Genomic DNA, 25,544 nt, shown 5'->3' on the forward strand with positions numbered 1-25,544 from the left:
TTTAAAACCAGGCCGTGGGCTGTGATTCGCCTGCGGGCCGGACTTTGAACATGCCTGCTGTATACCAATAGTTCTCAACCTTGAAACCAGGGCTCACTAAATTCTTCCAAAATCTTCCATAGCCCAACAATAAAAAAAAGTTTATTCTCACACAATAAAGTATGGGAGTAAAAAAAATTATTGACTGAAGGCTATGGATGGTCTAGGTCAGTGATGGCGAACCTTGGCACCCCAGATGTTTTAGAACTACATTTCCCATGATGCTCATACACTCTGCAGTGTAAATGAGCATCATGGGAAATATAGTTCCAAAACATCTGGGGTGCCAAGGTTCGCCATCACTGGTCTAGGTGTTCTTTGTTAAGGAATGAGAGTTATGGAGTGGGTTAGGGGACTGTATAGCAGACTTGGCGGTGGCCCTGTAATGTAATTGTGGGGGATGTGTCACCAGAGGGGTCTGGGCATATCTCTAGTATGCTGGGTTCTATGCAAGGGCACTGTGGAGGTTGGGGCCACTATGGGGAGCTGCAGCAAGTTAGGGGGCACCATGGGTGGTTGGGCAGCACTGTGGGAGGTTGAGTGGCACTGCAGCCCACTATAGGAGGCTAGATGGCACTATGAGAACTTGGAGACACTGTGGGAGGTTAAGGAATCTGCAGCTTGCTTGAGGCTGGAGGAAGCCTGAGGCCCACTGCTGTAAAAAAAAAAAAAACAAGAAGTGAGAGGAAATCTTTCAGTAGAGGATTATAACCCTTTAGAAATATTACAATAAATGTTCCTGTTGTAAAATGTTCTCAAGACATCTCCCATCACTTTCACTCCCGGTCATGGTGGTCATTACAATTAATAGAAAGGAGAAATATCAGGCCTATCAGGTACACATCAGATTTGAAGTAATTATCTCAATTAAAATGTGAGGTAAATACAGCAAAAAAAAAAAAAAGATTAATTATTAAAGTCAATTCACAAATTCACTAAAGAAAACATACATTGGTTTGTGGCAAATGGGAGTGGAAATTTGCCTGGCATCAGTGGGAGTAAGCATTGTCACATTTGGAATTATGTCCTAGTGCCCCCATCATTGATATCATAGGGAGGAATAGTGCCCAATAATTGGTGTCAGTGGGAGAAAGGGTTCCCCATTATTTGTGTCAGATTTCAGAATAATATCTCATATCAGTGGGAGGAATAGTGCCCCAAGGGCTGGATAAAGGCAAGCAAAGGGCGGCATCTGGCTCCCAGGCAGCGGTATCCAGACCACTGATTTAGGGTATTGGCAGATGATAATTTAGCAATGTACAAAATAACAACGAGGAGACATCTGCACTGGCCAGTAAGTTAAAAGTATGCAATGTATCAGTGTGGAAATGTTCTGTCCTGAGCTCAGGAATGTAAATAAACATTTCACTAGATGGTTATTGTTATGTGAATGAAGACACACTAAGGATGAGTTCATAATGTCACATAAACCCAAGAAAGAATGAGAGAGAGAGAGAAAATCCATCCCTCAAAAAGTGATGGGATTTTCACGGATTCATATTTCTATCACTAAGGTAAACACAATCACTGAGGTATAAATCAAATCTAATTTATTAGAAAGTATACATGATAAAAATAGCAAAAGCATTCGGTCATATATATTTGTGACCAAAATTGATACTCAGTTCGAAGAGCTTGAACAGGTGCTTGTGGATAACCAACGCGTTTCACAGACTGATTGACCATGCATCAAAACGTCCTGGCATTGACCGAAAAAAGGTAACCGCAACATCAAAGAGAGCAAAGGTGAGTCACATCCAGTCACAATAAGGCAATGTCAAAATCACCAATATGGTCTTGTGGACGTCGGACCATATATAGGGCTTTGATAGTTGGAGTGATAATAATCTGATCGGTATCCACCAGGGGGAACAAGGAATAAACCATGAAGTACTGATGGTCAAAGTGTGGAAGCACTGCGGTATAAGGCCAGTCCCAACTCGTCACTTCACTAAAAACAATACTAGATTTAAATGCTGAATATCAGAAAACATATTTGTTAAATAACACGATTTTTAGTGAATTGAATACTTTTGAGATAAATACTGCATGAGTTATTCAAAGCAAAAAATCACGTGGTATTTATCTCTTATGCCCTTGTACACACGGTCGGACATTCCGACAACAAAATCCATCGGATTTTTTTCTGATGGATTTTGTGCCAAACTTGTCTTGCATACATCTGTCGGACAAAGTTGTCGGAAAATCCATTCGTTCCTATCGAGGTGACGTACATGAATGTCAGGACTATAAACGAGCCAGTAGCCAATAGCCGTGGTCTCTTAATTTATTCTGAGCATGCGTGGCACTTTGTCAGTCGGAATTGTCTACACACGATTGTTGTCGGAAATTTTAAGATCCAGCTCTCAAACTTTGTGTGTCGAAATTCCGACGGAAAAAGTCCACTGGAGCCCACATATGATCGGATTTTCCAACAACACGATCCGATCACACATTTTCCATCGGAAATTCCAACCGGCCAGGGCATTAGAGCAGCTCTACATGAGAAACGCAGGGAAAAAAGTACTCAACCCTTTATAAAAAAAAATGTGGCCACACAGAACCGCATGGTACTGCGTGTGTTTTTCAATGCATGGGGTTATCATTAAAAATTAAAGACACCCTTGCACAGCTACTAAAGAGCTGCACGTTTTTCCCACAGGTCGGGAATGCATACAATCATGCAGCTGTTCCTGACCTACACATATGCTGAGGTGAAGTCAGCCAGAAGTGGGGGCGGGTACCTGTCAAAACCAGGTACCCACCCAGATGAGGTCTTACTAATGATTGGACAGACAGCCAAACCAAAAACCTCTCACCACTTAATCCAGAACTACAAGTGTTTGACATTTAATATACTTTCATTATTATTAGGATTCTTTTTTATTGTATTATTTTTATTTCATTGTATGTTACAATTAGTATATGTCACATTTAGTATGTTACATTTAGTGTATGTTATATTTAGTATAAGTTATATTTAGTGTATGGTACATTTAGTATATGTTACATTTAGTGTATGTTGTTTTTAGTATATGTTACATTTGGTGTATGTTACATTTCATATATGTTATATTTATTATATGTTACATTTAGTGCATGTCATATTTAGTATATGTCACATTTAGTATGTTACATTTAGTATATGTTACATTTAGTGTATGTTATATTTAGTATATGTTATATTTGGTGTATGGTACATTTAGTATATGTTATATTTAGTAAATGTTACATTCAGTGTATGTCACATTTAGTGTATGTTATATTTAGTATGTTATAATTATTGTATAGTACATTTAGTATATGTTATATTTCCGTGTATGTTCTATTTAATATATGCTCTATTTAGTGTATGGTACATTTAGTATATGTTATATTTAGTATATATTATATTTTCGTGTATGTTCTATTTAGTATATGCTCTATTTAGTGTATGGTACATTTAGTATATGTTATATTTAGTATGTTATATTTAGTGTATAGTACATTTAGTATATATTATATTTTCGTGTATGTTCTATTTAGTATATGCTCTATCTAGTATATGTTATATTTAGTATAATATTTTCGTGTATGTTCTATTTAGTATATGTTCTATTTAGTGTATGGTACATTTAGTATATGTTATATTTAGTATATATTATATTCTCGTGTGTGTTCTATTTAGTATGTGTTCTATTTAGTGTATGGTACATTTAGTGTATGATACATTTAGTATATGTTCTATTTAGTGTATGGTACATTTAGTATATGTTCTATTTAGTGTATGGTACATTTAGTATATGTTCTATTTAGTATCTTGCTGATTGGCATCCCTGTGGAAGGGTGATGGTCGGTGTAGGAGATCGGTGCTGTCCTTGGTGCTGATCAGGGTTAATGCTCTGCTATGTGTGTGTTTGGTGCTGAGCACCGGGCGTGTCTGACCTCCGTAGGGATGCAATGAGAGATAGGAGGATCCTGGTTTATGGTCCTCCTCCTCCCTCTATATCTCTCTTCATCCTCCTCCATCCATCCACCCACCTTCCCCCCTCCCCCCAAAAAGCATTGGAGAAGAGCAAGCACTAGGCTCCATCAGTCCTTCCAAGGGGAGAAAAATCGGGTGCCCCCATCCCCCTGCAGTCCTCCAATGATCCAGATGGGGACTATGCAGAGGCTGTGACAGGAGGAGGCCCTTGGGAGAACAGGCTCCTGACTATTGTGTAAGGCGGACACACAGCCAGAGCCATCGCTGTGATTAAAGGTAAGAAAAGATGATGTGGAGGGTGGTCCGTCCTCCTGTGATCCTGTGTAATCCATGTATACAGCTCGCCTATGGCTCCTTGTACCTGTGTGCTGCCATGGTGGGATCCATCCATCTGCTGCTGGATGATGATGATGTGCAATCACAGCCTGCATTGTGTGCCTGGCCAGCTTATGTGTAGCTATAGGCCTTTCCTTCCTCCAATTAGGACTGTGTAGGTCTTTCTGATTGAATCTATCAATGCAGCCACATTATTTCTATAATATGGATTGTCTATGCTAACCTGCTACTGACCTTCATAGAGTAGACATGATAGCATGCACTCTGCAGCTAAGGCAATGATATATAAATATGCCCACTCATCCCCATGTACAGATATTCTGCTGATGGCTGATCACACATCAGGTATATAGATAGAGGAGACAGCAAGATGGACTCAGGCTTCAGAGGGGTGCAGAAAAATGGAAGGATAATGCTAGGATGGATTGGATAACTGATGGGTGAAGGTTAATGCATAGCTGCAGAGAGGAAGATCTGATAGATTTGTTGTATGATGGCTGTTAGAAGCCTAACAATCTCATCATATGAAAATGCTGCTGGATAAATACATAAGAAATATCAGCCAATCAGCCATAGCTTGTACAGCTTCATAATCAATAATGTAAACAGAGAAGAGTTAGGAGAAGTACAACTTCTGGCTCTGCGCCCCTCATTAACTGTTTAAATGGCACAGAATTGTCCTCCATGGGGTCTTTTTTTACTTGGAGTCTGCAATTCCAAAAGTGGTCATGAAGGGGCACTAGAGGCTTATTCTTAAACAAGGGGGTGTGGTGTTGGGCTGTGTCTACACATAGCCTTTGGTCCACATAGGGGTGTGTGTGTGTGTGAGTGTGCACGTGTGTGTTCAATGGACAGAATGTCATTGCTGTGTTCATGTATGTGTATATGCATATGTCCATGCGTGTTCATGTATATGTATATATTTATATATGAATGGGACATGGATGGGGTTTTGACGGGCTACATTTTTTACATTTTCTCTTATATGTAAATGAATAGGTTTGGTACTTAAAGCAGTATTAAATCCAAAACCAAAATATAATATACTGCAGTGCCATTGAGAGTTAACAGCACCCCCTCGCGTTTCCTTTTAAGCACCGCGTTTCGTTTGCAGCGGTATATGGGTACGGGAACACATGAGATTTAGACGCGTTCCTGCACCAGCACAGATGTGAACCTAGTCCAAGGATTGGTAAGCTGCAATATAATAAATGTTTCTTTTGGGTTTAATTCTGCTTTAAAGTGCATCTAAACCCTCACTGGATGATATTTACTTCGCTAAAGCACTGTGTGTCATAACCAACTGCCATTTTTGTCTAACTAAAATATACCTTTGACCTTTGTTTGGTACATTGCTGCTCCTTGGTGCTGCTGATTTCCTAGGGTGACTTATACTGTCTATATACGCACCAAAGATTGTTGCATGGCACTTCCCAGGGTGCCTGGGTAATGTGTGCTGAAACTTGTAGTCTCCAACAGAAGCCCATGTCTACCCATGAGACAGGCACATGTCATTGTCACTGTATGGGCTCATTCACATAGGTGGCAGGCTCTACCGCCCCTCTGAAAAGCGATCTGAGGTGGATTGTTTTTTCAGAGGCTGCCAGTTTAGAGGCATTCAGGAGGTGATAATACCACCTCCGGAATGCAAATAAATCATTTCAACCCCAAGGGGGATTTTGCTTTCAACTACCGTGCTGAATCTGCCATAGTCACATTTGGCACGCAGTCACGGTGCCATCCCGTTGACAGAAGTAGTTGAATTTAACAGGTGTTGCTGCCTATCAAACTCTACATGCTGAATTAAAATTGCTCTATGAAGCATCACAACAGTGGCAACGTAAACAGAACTGAGCATCAGCCATGTACACTTGTAGGTTGGTATTTGGGGGTGGTAAAAACACAGATCAACCACCTGTTTTTATTGTCACCTGTATGAACTTACCATACACTAGGCAATCTGTTTTTACAAACTCCTTTACCACAAACGATGTAATGGAAATGCCTGTGTGATTGGATGACAATTGATTGGCTTGTATAGGCTTGTCCTAATATTACATACACTATATTACCAAAAGTATTGGACACATGCCCTTACATGCACATGAGCTTTAATGGCATTCCCGTTTTAGTCCGTAGAGTTCAATATTGAGTTGGCCCACCCTTTGCAGCTATAACAGCTTCAACTCTTCTGAAAATTCTGTCTAAAAGGTTTAGGAGTGTGTTTATGGGAATGTTTGGCCGTTTTTCCAGAAGCGGGCACTAATGTGGACAAAAAGGCCTGGCTCGAAGTCCTCACAAAAGGTGTTCTATCAGGTTGAGGTCAGGACTCTGTGCAGGCCAGTCAAGTTCCTCCACCCCAAACTCGCTTATAAATGTCTTTATGGACCTTGCTTTGTGCACTGGTGTGCAATCATTTAGGAACAGGAAGGGGCCATCCCAAAACTGTTCCCACAAAGTTGGGAGAATTAAATTGTTCAAAATTTCTTAGTGTGCTGACGTCTTTAAGAGTTCCCTTCACTGGAACTAAGGAGCCAAGCCCAACCTCTGAGAAACAACCCCAGCATAATCCCCCCTCCACCAAGTGATTTCGACCAGTGCACAAAGCAAGGTGGACTTTTGTGGCAGGATCACTTTATATATTATGATCACAATATTCATTTATTATGTTAAAGATTTATATAACATTTTGGCGACTGGGCTTGCATATACTTTGTCATTCATCCATATCAATCAGCTATATTTCTATTGCTGTTCTAACTACAGCTACCTGAATTTTGATTGGTTGCTATCGTTAACTATGTTTTGTAAATAACATATGTCTTATAAAGGGTCTCATTGAATATTTGTATAATGATGTGTATATGAGGTCTTAGCAGATATCTATATCAATATGCGGTGATTTCATCATTCTCAGAATGGAGTGGAATGGCTCATTGCTCATATGCTTGTGTTTGTTCATCAGTTGTGATTTTTTTACATTTAACATACGACATTGCTTCTGTTCTTCATTGATTCTTTATTTTAATTTTGAAAGTAAATGACTTGTGGCAATGATGTGTGTGATGTTTTTGTATTTGTACATAGCTTGATCTGTGTTTTTTGGACAAGTCTGCCTTCTGAGACCAGATCATAGTGTTGTAGAGCAGGTTTCTGAGACTAGGTCATGGTAATGTACAGCAGGATTCTGAGACTAGATCACGGTATTGTAGAGCAGGTTTCTGAGACTAGATCATGGTGTTGTAGAGCAGGTTATAGAGACTAGGTCATGGGGTTGTAGAGCAGGTTTCTGAGACTAGATCATGGTGTTGTAGAGCAGGTTATAGAGACTAGGTCATGGGGTTGTAGAGCAGGTTTCTGAGACTAGGTCATGGTATTGTAGAGCATGTTCCCGAGACTAGGTCATGGTAATGTAGAGCAGGTTCCTGAGACTAGGTCATGGTATTGTAGAGTAGGTTCCTGAGACTAGGTCATGGTATTGTAGAGTAGGTTCCTGAGACTAGGTCATGGTAATGTACAGCAGGTTTCTGAGACTAGATCACGGTATTGTAGAGCAGGTTTCTGAGACTAGATCATGGTGTTGTAGATCAGGTTATAGAGACTAGGTCATGGGGTTGTAGAGCAGGTTTCTGAGACTAGGTCATGGTATTGTAGAGCAGGTTCCCGAGACTAGATCATGGTAATGTAGAGCAGGTTCCTGAAACTAGGTCATGATATTGTAGAGTAGGTTCCTGAGACTAGGTCATGGTATTGTAGAGTAGGTTCCTGAGGCTAGGTCATGGTAATGTACAGCAGGTTTCTGAGACTAGACCACGGTATTGTAGAGCAGGTTTCTGAGACTAGATCACTGTGTTGTAGAGCAGGTTTCTGAGACTAATTCAGGGTGTCGTAGAGCAGATTTCTGAGATTAAGTTGTGGTGTTGTAGAGCAGGTTTTTGAAACTAGATCTCGGTATTGTAGAGCAGGTTTCCGAGACTAGATCTTGGTGTTGTAGAGCAGGTTTATGAGATTAGATCATAGTGTTTTAAAGCAGGTTTCTGAGTCTAGATCACAGTAGTGTACAGCAGGTTTCTGAGACTAGATCATGGTGTTGTAGGGCAGGTTATAGAGACTAGGTCATGGCGTTGTACAGAAGGTTTCTGAGACTAAATCAGGGTGTTGTAGAGCAGGTTTCTGAGACTAGGTCATGGTATTGTAGAGCAGGTTTTTGAAACTAGATCATGATGTTGTAGAGCATCTTTCTGAGACTAGATCACTGTATTGCAGAGCAGCTTTCTGAGACTAGATCACAGTGTAGTAGAGCAGGTTTCTGAGACTAGATCATGGTATTGTAGAGCACGTTTATGAGATTAGATCATAGTGTTTTAAAGCAGGTTTCTGAGACTAGATCACGGTATTGTACAGCAGGTTTCTGATACTAGATCATGGTGTTGTAGAGCAGGTTATAGAGACTAGGTCATGGTGTTGTAGAGCAGGTTTTTGAGACTAGATCATGGTGTTGTAGAGCTGGTTTCTGAGACTAGATCATGGTGTTGTAGAGCAGGTTATAGAGACTAGGTCATGGTGTTGTAGAGCAGGTTTTTGAGACTAGGTCATGGATCACAGATCACAGTGTTTTAGAGCAGGTTTCTGAGATGAAATCAGGGTGTTGTAGAACAGCTTTCTGAGACTAGATCACTGTGTTGTAGAGCAGGTTTCTGAGACTAGATCACAGTGTAGTAGAGCAGGTTTCTGAGACTAGATCATGGTATTGTAGAGCAGGTTTCCGAGACTAGATCATGGTGTTGTAGAGCAGGTTATAGAGACTAGGTCATGGTGTTGTAGAGCAGGTTTCTGAGACTAGGTCATGGTATTGTAAAGCAGGTTTCTGAGACTAGATCATGGTGTAGTAAAACAGGTTTCTGAGATTAGATCACAGTGTTGTAGAGCGGGCTTCTGAGACTAGATCATGGTATTGTAGAGCAGGTTTTTGAGACTAGATCACAGTGTTTTAGAGCAGGTTCCTGAGACTAAATCAGGGTGTTGTAGAACAGCTTTCTGAGACTAGATCACTGTGTTGTAGAGCAGGTTTCTGAGACTAGATCACAGTGTAGTAGAGCAGGTTTCTGAGACTAGATCATGGTATTGTAGAGCAGGTTTATGAGATTAGATCATAGTGTTTTAAAGCAGGTTTCTGAGATTAGATCACTGTGTTGTAGAGCAGGTTTCTGAGACTAGATCACAGTGTTGTAGAACAGCTTTCTGAGACTAGATCACTGTGTTGTAGAGCAGGTTTCTGAGACTAGATCACAGTGTAGTAGAGCAGGCTTCTGAGACTAGATCATGGTATTGTAGAGCAGGTTTATGAGATTAGATCATAGTGTTTTAAAGCAGGTTTCTGAGACTAGATCACTGTATTGTAGAGCAGGTTTCTGAGACTAGATCACAGTGTTGTAGAGCAGGTTTCTGAGACTAGATCACAGTGTTGTAGAGCAGGTTTCTGAGACTAGGTCATGGTAATGTACAGCAGGTTTCTGAGACTAAATCACGGTATTGTAGAGCAGGTTTCCGAGACTAGATCATGGTGTTGTAGAGCAGGTTATAGAGACTAGGTCATGGTGTTGTAGAGCAGGTTTCTGAGACTAGGTCATGGTATTGTAAAGCAGGTTTCTGAGACTAGATCATGGTGTTGTAAAACAGGTTTCTGAGATTAGATCACAGTGTTGTAGAGCGGGCTTCTGAGACTAGATCATGATATTGTAGAGCAGGTTTTTGAGACTAGATCACAGTGTTTTAGAGCAGGTTCCTGAGACTAAATCAGGGTGTTGTAGAGCAGGTTTCTGAGACTAAATCAGGGTGTTGTAGAGCAGGTTTCTGAGACTAGATCATGATGTTGTAGAGCAGGTTTTTGAGACTAGATCATGATGTTGTAGAGCAGCTTTCTGAGACTAGATCACTGTGTTGTAGAGCAGGTTTCTGAGACTAGATCACAGTATTGTACAGCGGGTTTCTGAGACTAGATCACAGTATTGTACAGCGGGTTTCTGAGACTAGATCGTGGTGTTGTAGAGCAGGTTATAGAGACTAAATCACTGTGTTGTAGAGCAGGTTTCTGGGACTAAATCAGGGTGTTGTAGAGCAGATTTCTGAGACTAGATAACAGTATTGTAGAGCAGGTTTATGAGATTAGATCATAGTGTTTTAAAGCAGGTTTCTGAGACTAGGGCATGGTATTGTACAGCAGGTTTCTGAGTCTAGATCACAGTATTGTACAGCAAGTTTCTGAGACTAGATCATGGTGTTGTAGGGCAGGTTATAGAGACTAGGTCATGGCGTTGTACAGAAGGTTTCTGAGACTAAATCAGGGTGTTGTAGAGCAGTTTTCTAAGACTAGATCATGGAGTTGTAGAGCAAGTTTCTGAGACTAGTTCATGGTATTGTAGAGCAGGTTTCTGAGATTAGATCACAGTGTTGTAGAGCTAGCTTCTTAGACTAGATCATGGTATTGTAGAGCAGGTTTTTGAGACTAGATCACAGTGTTTTAGATCAGGGTGTTGTAGAGCAGGTTTCTGAGACTAAATCAGGGTGTTGTAGAGCAGGTTTCTAAGACTAGGTCATGGTAATGTAGAGCAGGTTTTTGAGACTAGATCATGATGTTGTAAAGCAGCTTTCTGAGACTAGATCACTGTGTTGTAGAGCAGGTTTCTGAGACTAGATCACAGTATTGTACAGTAGGTTTCTGAGACTAGATCATGGTGTTGTAGAGCAGGTTATAGAGACTAGGTCATTGTGTTGTACAGCAGGTTTCGGAGACTAAATCTGGTGTTTTAGAGCAGGTTTTTTATAGACTAGGTGTTGTAGAGCAGGTTGAGGGTACTAGATCATGGTTTTGTAGAGCAGGTTGAGGGGACTAGATCATGGTGTTGTACAGCAGGTTGAGGGGACTAGATCATGGTGTTGTAGAGCAGGTTTATAAGACTAGATCACTGTGTTGTAGAGCAGGTTTCTGAGACTAGATCATGGTGTTGTAGGGCGTCTTTTTATGGAAGCTGGCTGGCAGAATGAGTTTTCTTATTCTATTGTTGCATTTCAAATATAAATTGCATGGCACAGCTTGTTTATTTGTTCCCTAAGGCCCCTTTCACACGGGTGCCTCCATTCCATCTCAGCGGGGGATTCATAGCAGGATCCCCTACTGAGTCAGATCAAAAGGAAAATGGATGCCATACATGTGACATCCATGTCTGTTCCGGCTCTGCTCTGTTTTTTATTCATTGGTCATAGGGGAAAAAGTAACCTATATAATCCCTATGGGCACACAGATGTAAGCAAATGTGCATCCATTTCTTTCTTTTCAGGTCTGCAAAATTAGGCTGGATGCAAGACTACTGCTTTCAGTCCAGCTACCCAGAATTAACCCATTTAAAAATGGACGCACATCCCTTTGCATACAGCCTTCCATAGGGATACATTGCAGTCCATTTGGGATTGGTCTAAAAATTTAAAAAACCCCAATTTTTTTTTTTACCGGTTCCCGACCGGCGCACTCTGATGTACGTCGACAGAATGGCACGACTGCGCAAATGGGCGTACCTGTACGCCCCTTTGAATTTGCCGTTGTGCAAGCATCTCCCTGTTCTGCCTAGTGAAAGTGTCACTGATCATAGCTCCCTGTGATCGGGAGCTATGATCAGTGATGTGTCACAGCTAGCCCACCCCCCCCCCCCCCCCTACAGTTAGAACACATGCCTAGGACACACTTAACCACTACAGTGCCACCTGGTGTTAACCCCTACACTGCCAGTCACATTTACACAGTAATCAATGCAATTTTAATCGCACTGATCACTGTATAAATGTAAATGGCCCCAAAATCACGGCAAAATTGTCCAGCGTGTCCGCCATAATGTCGCAGTCACGATAAAAATCGCTGATCGCCGCCTTTACTAGTAAAAGAATATATATTAATAAAAATGCCATCCCCTATTTTGTAGACACTATAACTTTTGCACAAACCAATCAATAAACGCTTATTACTATTTTTTTTACCAAAAATATGTAGAACAATACATATCGGCCTAAACTGAGGAAAAAAAGTTTTTTTTATATATTTTTGGGGGATATTTATTATAGCAAAAAGCAAAAAATATTGCTTTTTTTTTCAAAATTGTAGCTCTTTTTTTGTTTATAGAGCAAAAAATAAAAACTGCAGATTTGATCAAATACCACCAAAAGAAAGCTCTTTTTGTGGGGGGAAAAAAGACATCAATTTTGTTTGGGAGCCACGTTGCAGGACCACGCAATTGTCAGTTAAATTGACGCAGTGGCGAATCGCAAAAAAATGCTCTGGTCTTTGGCCAGCAAAATGGTCCGGGGCTTAAGTGGTTAAAAAATACAAACCCATTTTATATTTTGTTAATACATTTTACAAACAGGTAGTTTTTCTCCTTCATTGATGTAAGCTTATGAGGCTGCACTGATGGGCACCGATAGACTGCACTGGTGGGCACTAATAGGTGGCACTGATGGGCAGCACTTAAGGGCATTGATAGGTGGCACTGAAGGGCACAAATAGGTGGCCCTGAGGCATGGCAGTGATGGGCACTGATGGGTGGAAGTGATTGGCACTGATCGGCACTGGTAGGTGACACTGATAGGCAGCACTGTTAGGTGGCACTGATGAGGCACTGATTGGCACCACTGGTGGGCATTGATAGGTGCCACTGATTACTGGTACTTAAGTAATGTGGGCACTGTAGGCACTGATTGGTGGGCACTGATTTTTGGCACTGATTTGTGGTACTGGCAGGCGGTACTGGTGGGCACATAATATGCTGTTCCTCGGGACCGATGTCCCTGCAAACAGAAGCTGGTGATTTTTCTCTTTCTTGTCTTTGTACTCCTCACCTGGTTCACCACACACGCTTGACACCATCTGAACCAAACAAGTTTTTCTCTCATCAGACCACAGGATAACCTTATGTTCTTAGCCAGTTTGTCTTCAGCAAAGTGTTTGTTGTCTTTCTTGCGCATCATCTTTAGAAGCGGCTTCCTTCTGGGACTACAGCCATGCAGATCTTTTCGATGCAGTGTGCGGCGTATGATCTAAACAATGACAGGCTGACCCCCCCCCACCCCTTCAACCTCTGCAGCAATGCTGGCAGCACTCATACGTCTATTTCCCAAAGACAACAGCTGGATATGACACTGAGCACGTGCACTCAACTTATTTGGTCGACCATGGTGAGGCCTGTTCTGAGTGGAACTTGTCCTGTTAAACTACTGTAGGGTCTTGGCCATGGTGCTGCAGCTCAGTTTCAGGGTCTTGGCAATTTTCTTATAGCCTAGGCTATCTTTATTTAGAGCGACAATTCTTTTTTTCAGATCCTCAGAGAGTTCTTTGCCATGAGGTGCCATGTTGAACTTCCAGTGACCAGTATGATAGAGTGAGAGCGATAACACCAAAGTTAACACACCATTCACACCTGAGACCTTGTAACACTAAGTAGTCACGTGACACCGTGGAGGGAAAATGGCTAATTGGGACAAATTTGGACATTTTCACTTAGGGGTGTACTCACTTTTATTGCCAGAGGTTTAGACATTAATGGCTTTGTGTTGAGTTATTTTGAGGGGACAGCGAATTTACACTGTTATACAATCTGTACACTTGCTACTTTATATTGTAGCAAAATGTCATTTCTTCAGTGTTGTAATAATAAAATATTTACAAAAATGTGAGGGGTGTACTCACTTTTGTGAGATACTGAATATATGTATATATATATATATATATATATATATATATTACACTGTATATATCTTGTTTGGCAGTGCCGGCTGAGTTGTTTTTAGTGTTGATGTAAAATGATGACGCTGTGTCTACTATTGTATTTATGTTTACAAAGACTTGGAGTATGCAGATCTCTAGAATTTTGGCCTGCGTGGAGCTAATAATTTATGTGTATTTATGTGGCTAAGGGTAGAAATGCTGAGCACTCACAGGCTTGGATCAATGTTTATCGATTATTAGTAAGAAAACATTAAGTGACAGATAATATGAAAGACTAGAAGAGCTTAGAGTGGGCGGGAGGAGAGAGACTCCCTGAGTGATGAGGTTACACCAGCAAACTTCTCATGCAAGCTCTTCAGCATGGGTGGGGGCTTTACTAAATCAATTACTCCATACTCTGTTTTGTTCTCTGCTCTACAATGTATGAATTTCTCTCCATAAAAGACTAAAAACAGTCTGTAGAGGAAAAGAATGCATGTTTTGATCCCAGAGATCTCTACCCCACTTTAAATAACAGCTCCAAAAAAAGTCAGTCAACAAAGGCTTGGGATTTTCTGGTGAACATTGGGTCTGGCAGTCAGTTAACATTAGAGAATAAAGATGATCTCAGGCGTGTTGGCATGCTCCATGTGCAGAGCCCGCCAGGAAGTCGGCGCATCGGGGCAATGTCTTACTGCCTGTGATTAGTGCAGTGCTGCGCCAACTTCCTGGCGGGCTCTGCACGTGGAGCATGCGAACACGCCAGAGCTCATCCTTATTAGAGAATGTCAGATGAACCACCCAAAAGCCCCACCCTGTAGCCACAACTCATGGCTCAGCTAAGTTTCCCATTTGTTCTTTGCAGCGGATGGAAGATGAGAGCAATGGCCAGCACTGGTAGTCACAGATGTGAAGCTGCTAGAGGAATAGATAGAACCTTCAAGACCCCGGTACAAAAAAACATGAAGGGGCCCCCTGGCCCCCGACCAAGGCGCTCCACACTGGTAGTTCCGCCACTGTTGTCAGTAGATTCTTATTTTTGTTGTTTTATTTTTTATTATTGTTTTACAATTTATTTTTTATATTTTTTAAGACTCCCATTGGGGGGGCTTTGGTGAAATATCAAGGATCTAAACAGACTCCTCATGTCTCAGTTTTGAGACAGAGAAAGGGACTGAGGACAGGTTCATCAGTCACCGTCTCTGCAGTCTCAGCTGCACAGAATGAACAAATAGGAACTCTGTACAGAGCTTCCCGTTCATTCATAAACTGTAGCATAGTAAACACAGTTTCCTATGCCTCTGCTATGAATGAAAAAAGAAAACAGTCAACGATTGGTACCAATTGCTGACTCTATTTATTGAGCCAAGGAAGAGGCTGGTAAATGACAAACACACTCTCTATCCTGACAGATCCCTGCAGCAGCCAGCAGGAGGTGAGGGGGGGGGGGGACCCGGCAGCACTGCCAAGTTGGGGGGTCAGGGAAGCCCAGGGTAGCAGGACAAGGATAGGAAGGCAGCAGGAGTGGCATGTAGAGGAACCAATGCTCTCCAATTCCCTTTTGCAGCCGCTGAATGTCTGCGGGAGGGAGAGGAGGAGAAGCAGGCATTCAGTGGCTACATGGAGGGATCGGTTCCTCTACATGTCGCCACCCTCTTATCCAGGTGTACATGGGGAGCCACACGGGCAATGGCAACCCCTGTATGTGCACCCCTGGAAGGGGCCAATGGTGCGTTCAAGGATCATGATGATTGATCAGCTGTCATGCTTCTCTTACAGACATGGAATTGTTGACGAATCCAACTGAAAACAACAATTGGCAATTTGAAGTAGACCTGACACTAATGTAGGCAATTCCAACTAAACCTACAATAAAGAATGCATAGGTAGAGGTTACTTGCAATCTGGACATTATGTCAAAGTAATGAGAAGATCCAGAAATATAGGCAAGTAAATCTCAGATTGGGCTCTCACATACCAATAGAAGCTCTGGAGCCAGAGGATCCAGAACAAGCTCAGCTTTTCCAGGAAAGAAAATGCATGAAAGTGTAGCTGCCACTATTTCTGAAGTCACTGATATTCCACCATAAGCAAAACAAGGGGGAAGAAGGAGAGAACGGACTATACTGGTACCTGAACAAGATATAACAAACAATTTGTAATACATTTTTAATTTTATTTATACAAAGTCCACACTATACAAATATAAAATTCATTAAAAAAACATATGTTCTAATATACTTTTGCAGTCAAAATCATAGATACTGGTATCTAGATACTTCAGCTTACATGTACTACAAGCATGTCACAATGTGCTTCACCATGATAAAAAGCCACCTGCTTAATTTTGTTTTAAATCATTTTAAAGGGAAAACACTGCGCTGTGATAGAGAAAAGCTAAAGATAAATAAGGGACAGCAGCTAACACTCAAACAAACAAAGTTCAGTGAATATAAAGTAACAAATAGTGTAGCGCTAAATAAGTGAGAAAGTGTCAGCGATAAAGCTGACAATATACCGCACATAAATAATAAAATATGCAGTTACGTGAAAGAAGTCAAATATTAGTTCACTAGAAATACAACATAAATATAAAAATAAAAATGTGTCGATACTAAAAAGTATCGATAACTAGAGTGTGAGGCTCGGTTCACACAGGGGCGACACGACTTCAGGACGACTTTGTGAGGCAACTTGGAGACGACTTGAACACGACTTTTAGACACGACCTGGGGCGACTTACAAGTCGCCCCAGGCCAGGCGACTTTTGCCGTGGCCAATGAGCTCTGAAGGGGGAACTCCACGCCAAATTTATGAAAAAAATTTGGTGTGGGTTCCCACTCCGAGAGCATACCAGGCCCTTAGGTCTGGTATGGATTCCAAGGAGAACCCCCTACGCCGAAAAAAACGGCGTGTGGGTCCCCTCCAGGTCCACACCAGACCCTTATCCGAGCACGCTACCCGGCCGGCCAGGAAAGGGGGTGGGGACGAGCAGGTGCCCCCCCTCCTGAGCCGTACCAGGCCGCGTGCCCTCAACATGGGGGGGTGCCTTGGGGGAGGGGGGGCGTGTGGCCCCCCCACCCCAAAGCACCTTGTCCCCATGTTGATGAGGACAAGGGCCTCTTCCCGACAACCCTGGCCGTTGGTTTCGGGGTTTGCGGGCGGGGGCTTATCGGAATCCGGGAGCCCCCTTTAATAAGGGGGCCCCCGGATACCGGCCCCCCACCCTATGTGAATGAGTATGGGGTACAATGTACCCCTACCCATTCAACTGTAAAATAAAGTACAAAAAAAAAACACAACACACAAGATAAAATAGTTTATTGCACAGCTCCAGGGTTCTTCCGTCTTCGGGGGTCTTCTCACCGGACTCCTCCGCTATCTTCTTCTAGCTCTTTTGCTAGCGGAGGAGCCCGGCTTTCTTCCTCGCCGCCGCCCTCTTCTTCCGACTTCGGGGGTCTTGTCCCCCTCTTCGGTTCTTCTGCCGGGCCACCGCGCCTTCTTATAGCTCTTTTACAGGCGGTGGCCCGGTCTTCTGTCGCCGTCGCCACCTTCCATTCTTCTTCTTCTTCTCCTGGAGATGTTGACTCGACGCTCTCTCCGGCCGCAATGCCAGGGACATGCTGCGCGGCGAATTATATAAGGACAAGGGGCGGGGTCATCGGTTGATGTCACATGGGTTGATGTCACATGGCGACATTCCCAGCATCCTCCGGGACTGTGGCATCGTAAGGGGGCGGGGTCACCATGTGACATCAACCCATGTGACATCAACCGATGACCCCGCCCCTTGTCCCTATATAAGTCGCCGTGCAGCGCGTCCCTGGCATTGCGGCCGGAGAGAGCTTCGAGTCAACATCTCCAGGAGAAGAAGAAGAAGAACGGAAGTCAGCGACGGTCACGGCAGAAGAACCGAAGAGGGGGACAAGACCCCCGAAGTCGGAAGAAGAGGCAGTGCCGAGGAAGAAAGCCGGGCTCCTCCGCTAGCAAAAGAGCTAGAAGAAGATAGCGGAGGAGTCCGGCGAGAAGACCCCCGAAGACGGAAGACCCCCGGAGCTGTGCAATAAACTATTTTATCTTGTGTGTTGTGTTTTTTTTTGTACTTTATTTTACAGGTGAATGGGTAGGGGTACATTGTACCCCATACTCATTCACATAGGGTGGGGGGCCGGTATCCGGGGCCCCCTTATTAAAGGGGGCTCCCGGATTCCGATAAGCCCCCCGCCCGCAGACCCCGACAACCAACGGCCAGGGTTGTCGGGAAGAGGCCCTTGTCCTCATCAACATGGGGACAAGGTGCTTTGGGGTGGGGGGGGCGCACGCCCCCTCCCCCAAGGCACCCCCCCATGTTGAGGGCACGCGGCCTGGTACGGCTCAGGAGGGGCCGGCCTGGATAAGGGTCTGGGGGGACCCCCACGCCATTTTTTCGGCGTAGGGTGTTCCCCTTGGAATCCATACCAGACCTAAGGGCCTGGTATGCTCTCGGAGGGGGAACCCACGCCAAATTTTTTTCATAACTTTGGCGTGGAGTTCCCCCTTCAGAGCTAATAATTCTGTCAAAGTCGCCTCCGTATAGACAGAGATCCGGATAGAAGTAGTGCAGGAACTTCTTTTGAAGTCGGAGCGACTTCAGTAGCGTGCATTAAGATGGCTCTCATTCACTTACATTGATTTTTAAATGTTGTCCGACCTGAGGCGACTAGGGGCGACCTGAAGTTGGATCTGAGTCGCCCCTGTGTGAACCGAGCCTGAGTCCCAGTGAAAAAGTATACATATATTAAATGGTAAACAAATGTTGTGGTTAATCTTCCCAAAGAGGAGATCAGGCAATCTATAAGTCAGATAAAACCAGAGATGACGGCTTGTCTAAAGTGGCTTCAAAAAATGATTAAATACTCTTACCAGAGAGGATGAGTCAACAGCGCTTGAGGTCCAGAAATGGAACCAATAGTAAGTTGATAGTAGTCCAAGCAGGTGGCTCAGCGGTCTCCAGATTGGGAGGACTTCCAATATTGAAAGGCTGTGGTATACGTCTCTCATGGCGACAGGATCCAATTAGTCGCGTTGGGGTGCCAACCCCAAATGCAGGGGATGGTCCGCAAATAGGGAACCTTCTTTCTCCTCACTTCACGTCTAGGGGTGTTCCGTGGTAGATGGCCCAGTAACTTGAGAGACTGACGACATATCCACTTAAATGGATTTTATTTGCAAAAACTTAAACAAAGAACAGTCTCTTAAAATGGGATCAGAGGGTTGGAAAGAAAGTTCAGGTACTCTTATGTTGCAGACACACGATCAGAATTCCAGCCAGAAAAAGACAGATGAGAGCTTTTCACCGTAAAATGCGACCGTGTGTATGCTCCATCGGAATTTAGCTGTCTGAATTTCCGCCAGCCAAAAATTGACAGCATGCTCTCAATTTTCCCAACGGAAAAACTTTCTATCGGTAATTCCGATCGTGTGTATGCAATTCTGACACGCCAAAAAATCACGCATGCTCAGATTCAACTACGAGACAGATGCTATTGGCTACTGGCTATTGAACTTCCTTTTTCTAGTCCTGTCGTACGTGTTGTACGTCACCACGTAATAAACAATCGGAATTTGATGTGACCGTGTGTAGGCAAGACAGGTTGAGCCAGAAAACCATCAGAGCTTTTTCCGACGAGAATTATGATCGTGTGTACGCGGCATTAGTGTCAAAGTCAATGTTAAAGAACTTGCTTACTTTGACTGCATCCAGAGAATATCCATTCGCAACTGGATGTTCACTCAAGTTGGACAGTCCCTCTCTCACAAGGCCTAGCAGCCAACAAGGTACTTACTCAGGAACAAGTCTCTGCCACAGACGTTGTTGTAGAAGATACAAGGATAAGTCTCTGCCACAGACGTTGTCAGGGCCATCTTTAAGGCAGGGCAAAAGAGGCAGCTGCCCTGGGCCCAGTCATTGTTGTGGGGCCCAAAGCAGCTGCTTCTTGAGCCTACACTGCCTGAAAATAGTTGACAAGTGGATTCAGAAGGGCCCAAGAAAATGTTTGCCCAGGGTCCAATCAATATTAAAGAAGGCCCTGGACGTTGTTGTAGAACACGTAGGAAAACTAAACTTGAAGAACACTCATGTGATACCTGGATCTTTCAGCCAGCTTGGCGATATCCACAAGACAGCATTCTCTTGGGCTCTTCAGCTCCTCCAGGCTCCTGCTAAGAAACCAACCCATACATGGCCTTCTTGTGAAGAGTCCTCCCTGGATAACTTGAAGTCACTGGGTCTCTCCCAAACCGCAGACGACACCCAAACACCTCAGAATCCTCCTTTAGTTTCCTCGCCTCGCGCTAACCAGCCGAGACAACAAGATCGGATGGATCCACACCCCAGGACATAGCCTTCCTGGGGGCTGGTCAGGAGGACCAGGACCATGAAGTCAGTACATCCTTCTGGACCGGAACCCCAAACCACGTGACATCCGCATCTTAAATACCCTCTCCCAGAAAGCACAGCAAGATCGCCACTCCCACTGGGCGGGCTCCGAGAGAGAGTAACTTAAGCACCCAACCAGACCATAGTTCCATGCCTGCCAGAAGAGACAGTGCCCCCTGTGGTAAGGCTGAACATCTCATAGTCCAGTCAGACTGATGCTGAGGTCCAAATTTAGACAATTGTACCCAAACCAAACTGCAGTTCAGGTGTAACCTTAAATTTGAAAAACACATAGCACGTGCTCTTCAGGAACCGGCGCTACATATCCTAACTGTGTACCATTTGAGATACTCGCACTTTTGGCAGTTGGTGACATCAACCATGCATGTGCTCTGAAGGAATGGCATACCCGTGCATTTCCTTCAGAGCGTTGATATGCGGGCATGACTCCCACGCATGCGCGGGAGTGACATCATCATGCCTCGGCCCGCGAACCCGGAAAGAAGACTGACTGAAGATGGAAGCCCTGTCAGCGGTGACAGCGCACCGCTGAATGGCTTTGTTCTAAGGTAAGTACTTCATAATGTGCTAGTATGCGATGTATACTAGTACATTATGTAGTTGCATTGCAGGGAATATATATATTTTTTTTTTCCAATGCCACGGTTTACTACTACTTTAAGCAAGAAGCATAATCTGCACATATGGCTGCCCCATGTATATGTATCATTCAAAACAGAAACACCCAATCAATGTTTACATTTAGCTGCTCTACAACATTTTTGAAAGATTACAGATTTAGTTTAAGGGGTTCACACTGATGCAATGCGTCAAATCGCATGTGATTCACACAGGAATCGCACCGCAGTCCCGTGCAAATCACATGCGATTCTGTGCGATGCTGGGAAACTTTTTTTGCTGCTCTGGAATCAGATCGCATAGGTGTTCAAACTTATGCAATCTAATTCTAGCAAACCCAGGTTCTGTGACCTGCTTTTGGGGTGGTGTTAACTTTTAATTGACACCTGCAGCATGAACGCGATTACTATGCAGTGCAATACGATGCGGGAAACACAGTGATTCCTAGGCATTTACCGCATCGCACTAGTGTGAACCGAGCCGGGCAAGTAGTTTCTTTTTGGTTTACCTGGATAAACAAGTGTCCACATTTTTAATAAAGATTTTAAATGTGCCTTATGGAACACTGAGTTCGGTAACCTTTTTTCCATTTCAATTATCCAGCTTCAGTAGGGAAAATAATAATTTGATGCCCTGCAGATTTTGTAAGTTTGCGCACTTACAAAGAATTGAAGGATCTATAATTGTTATCATAGGTGTATTTTAAATGATAGAGACAGAATATCAACCAAAAATCCAAAAAAAAACACAATACAAATGTTATAAATTGAGTTGCAGTTCAGTGAGTAAAATAAGTATTTGATCCCCTACCAACCAACAATAATTCTGGCTCCCACAGACTGGCTACAGTATGTTCTCATGTGGTACACAGATTAGTCCTGTCAATTTAAGAAGGTGCTCCTAACAACTCATTATGTGTATAAAAGATACCTGTCCACAGAATCTTTCTTCCGTTCAAACCTCACCATCATGGACAAGACCAAAGAGCTGTCAAAGGACATCAGGGACAAGATTGTAGACCTGCACGAGGCTGGAATGCTCTACAAGACCATCAGCAAGAAGCTTTGTGAGAAGAGGACAAATGTTTGAGCGATTATTTGCAAATGGAAGAAATACAAAATAACTATCAATTGCCCTCGGTCTGGAGCTCCATGAAAGATTTTGCCTCATGAGGTGAGGATGATCATGAGAAAAGTGAGGGATCAGCCCAGAACTACACGTGAGGAGCTTGTGAATGATCTCAAGGCAGTTGGGACCACAGTCACCAAACAAACCATTGGTAACATACTACGCCGCCATGGATAGAAATCCTGCAGCACCCGCAAAGTTCCCCTCCTCAAGAAGGCACATATATAGGCCCATCTAAAGTTTCATCTAAATGATTCAGAGAAGGATTGGGACAAAGTGTTGTGGTGAGATGAGACTAAAATTGAGCTTTTTGGCATTAACTCGGCTTTCCGTGTTAGGAGGAAGAAAAATGCTGACTGTAACCCTAAGAACACCATCCCTACAGTCAAGCATGACGGTGGACACATTATGCTTTGGGGCTGTTTCTCTGATAAAGGAACAGACCAACTTTGCTGCTATGAGGGACCAGTGGATGGGGCCATGTATTGTAAAATCTTGGATGAGAACCTTCCCTCAGCCAGAACACCGAAGATGGGTCGTGGATGAGTCTTCCAGCACGACAATGACCCAAAACATACCGCCAAGGCAACAAAGGAGTGGTTCAAGAAGAAGCGCATTAAGGTCATGGAGTGGCCTAATCAGTCTCCAGACCTAAATCCTATAGAAAATGTATGGAGGGAGCTAAAACTTTGAGTTGCCAAGAAACCTTAAATACTAAAGTCTTGTTTTTTTGTTTGTTTTTTGTTAAAAATAACAAACATTTTATACTTACCTGCCCTGTGCAGTGGATTTGCATGGAGCATCCCAGATCTTCCTCTTCTTGGGTCCCTCTTCGGTGCTCCTGGTAGCTTGCTATAGGGGCACCTGATCCGAGCTGCCGCTTCCTGTGTCCATTCAGACACGGAGCCACGGTCCGGCCATGCCCCATTTCCCTCCTCATTGGCTGATTGACTTTGATTGACAGCAGCGATAGCCAATGGTGCCGTTGTCTCAGCCTATGAGGAGGGGTGTCCCAGGCAGCCAAGACACTCCTACAACATCCCTGGGTCTAGATGGGGCTCAGGTAAGTATTGGGGGTGGAGCTGAGAGGGGCTGCTGCACACAGAAGGCTTTGTATCGTAATGCATATGATGCATTGAGATAAAAAAACCTTACGCCTTTACAACTCCTTTAAGGATTTAGAGATCTGTAAAGAAGAATGCACCAAAATCGCTACTGAGATGTGTGCAAACCTGGCAACCAACTACAAGAAATGTCTTACCTCTGTGCTTGCCAACAAGGGTCTCTCCACCAACTACTAAGTCCAGTTTTGCTTGGGGATCAAATACTTATTTTACTCACTGAACTGCAACTCAACTTATAACATTTGTATCGTGTTTTTTTTCTGGATTTTTAGTTGATATTCTGTCTCTATCATTTAAAATACACCTATGATAAAAATGATAGACGCTTCATTTCTTTGTAAGTGGGCAAACGTAAAAAATTTGCAGGGGATCTAATAATTGTTTTCCCCACTGTATGTGTTTACTATCGCAGACATATTATGATCTGGTAGATTGGTATATATACACCTCACAAGTGGAACTAAAACATTTTTTTATTTTTTTGCCATCAGTATTCCTACATACATTGGTGTTTAGTGATTAGTTCTTTTACTTTGGAGGTCAGTTAAAAGAATGAGACTTTCTATTGAGGGTCAGTAGGAATAAGGACAGCTTCACAGACAGCTAAAGAGATCACTTATTAGATTGTAAGCTCTTTTGAGCAGGGCCCTCTTAATCCTCTTGTATTTAATTGTATTATAACTGTATTATCTCCCTTTTATATTGTAAAGCGCTGCGTAAACTGTTGGTGCTATATAAATCATGTGAAATAATAATAATAATCACCCGTGTCATGCTGCTAGCTCTGCAATGTGGCATTTACCCTGGTACTATGCAGGCAACATCAGATGAGAGGTCAGTCAGCCAGCCACAGCTCAAAGAACCCCTAGCAACCTCCTCTGGGGGAACATTCATTTAGGTTCCATGGTTGAGAATGGCTGGTGTAAACTATAGCTGGATTTTCAACTATATCTCAACTAAATATAGTTAATCATTGACATAACACAATTTTTCAGGACCATAAAAGCGAAATTTGTACTTTGAGACAAGGACATCAATGGTATCACTGGGTCTCTGCACTTCTATATGCAATCCACACAGATCAACCTGCCCCAATGCTCTTCTCAACAAGAGTCTTCAGCCTGGATCCAAGTCGTGGGCTGGCTCTTGGGAGGAGTTATACAAACAATCTGCCTTTATGGGTGAATGTCAGTCTGGAACAAACGGCATTCCTCTGCATTTGCATGCAGACCACCCTAGGTAATGTTAACATGTGACACCAAGCTTCCATACTTGAGGGGGCATGTCCAAGATGGCCACCGGAGCAGCAGCACCTTAGGAGAGCTCCGGCTTCATCTGCTGCTATCGGTCGGGGAGGTTGATGGTTTTGATTTCAAATGTTCTTTTCTGTTATTTTGATTGTTTTTTTTAAGGCACACACTCTAGTTGTATGTCTACTGAAGGGTCAGGGACAGCCCTGTCTGGCCTCTATACCTGCTTGTCACTTTACACTCATAATGTATGTTGTGTTTACTATGCCAGGCTTTCAGGTGGAGGTCGGGAGTTTACGTATCTATATCCCAAACCAGCTTTGGATTCCATCTCTATAATTACCTGGAATGTCAGGGATATGAACTCTAAGCCCCTGTACACACGGTCGGAGATTTCCACAACCAAATCCGTCGGATTCTGCCCGTCGGATTTTGTCCGTCGGATCTTGTCCGAAACTGTTGCATACACACGGTCGGACAAAGTTGGCGAAAAATCCGATCTTTCAGAACGTGATGACGTAATTTCGTTATGATGGGACTACATTCAGGCTAGTAGCCAATAGCTTTGATGTAGGAATTTGATCTGAGCATGCGTGGCACTTGGTCCAATCAAAATGCTCTACACATGATCAGATTAGGTCCGACCGGCCCAGTTGGTCGGGAAATATTTCCAACATGTTGGAAAATTGGGTCCGACGGAGATTCGGACGGAATCAGTCTGATGTATACCACACACAGTCGTATTATCCGACGACACGGTCCGATAGGACACATTCCGACGGATTCTCCGACCGTGTGTACAAGGCTTTAGATTAAACGCTCCCTCGTTTTTACTTACTCAAAGAGATACCATCCCCGTATCTGTAGTCTGCAAGAAACCCACCTCATAGGAAGC

The 25,544-nt window shown here is 43.3% G+C and overlaps 1 protein-coding gene across 2 annotated transcripts in view; it reads left to right on the forward strand.

Moving 5' to 3' along the window:
• The first annotated feature begins 4,025 nt into the window (after positions 1 to 4,025).
• The window catches only part of MAP3K12 (mitogen-activated protein kinase kinase kinase 12), a 217,749-nt gene continuing 196,230 nt past the window's right edge, over positions 4,026 to 25,544 (forward strand). For both annotated transcript variants that reach the window (XM_077483830.1, XM_077483832.1), the window contains exon 1: positions 4,026 to 4,279. The gene's annotated coding sequence lies outside the window, so the exon portion shown is untranslated. The remainder of the gene's footprint in view (positions 4,280 to 25,544) is intronic.

This window comes from Lithobates pipiens, unplaced genomic scaffold, assembly GCF_037356315.1.
Source record: "Lithobates pipiens isolate NorthernLeopardFrog02 unplaced genomic scaffold, aLitPip1_a1.2 Scaffold_16, whole genome shotgun sequence".
Lineage (NCBI taxonomy): Eukaryota > Metazoa > Chordata > Amphibia > Anura > Ranidae > Lithobates > Lithobates pipiens.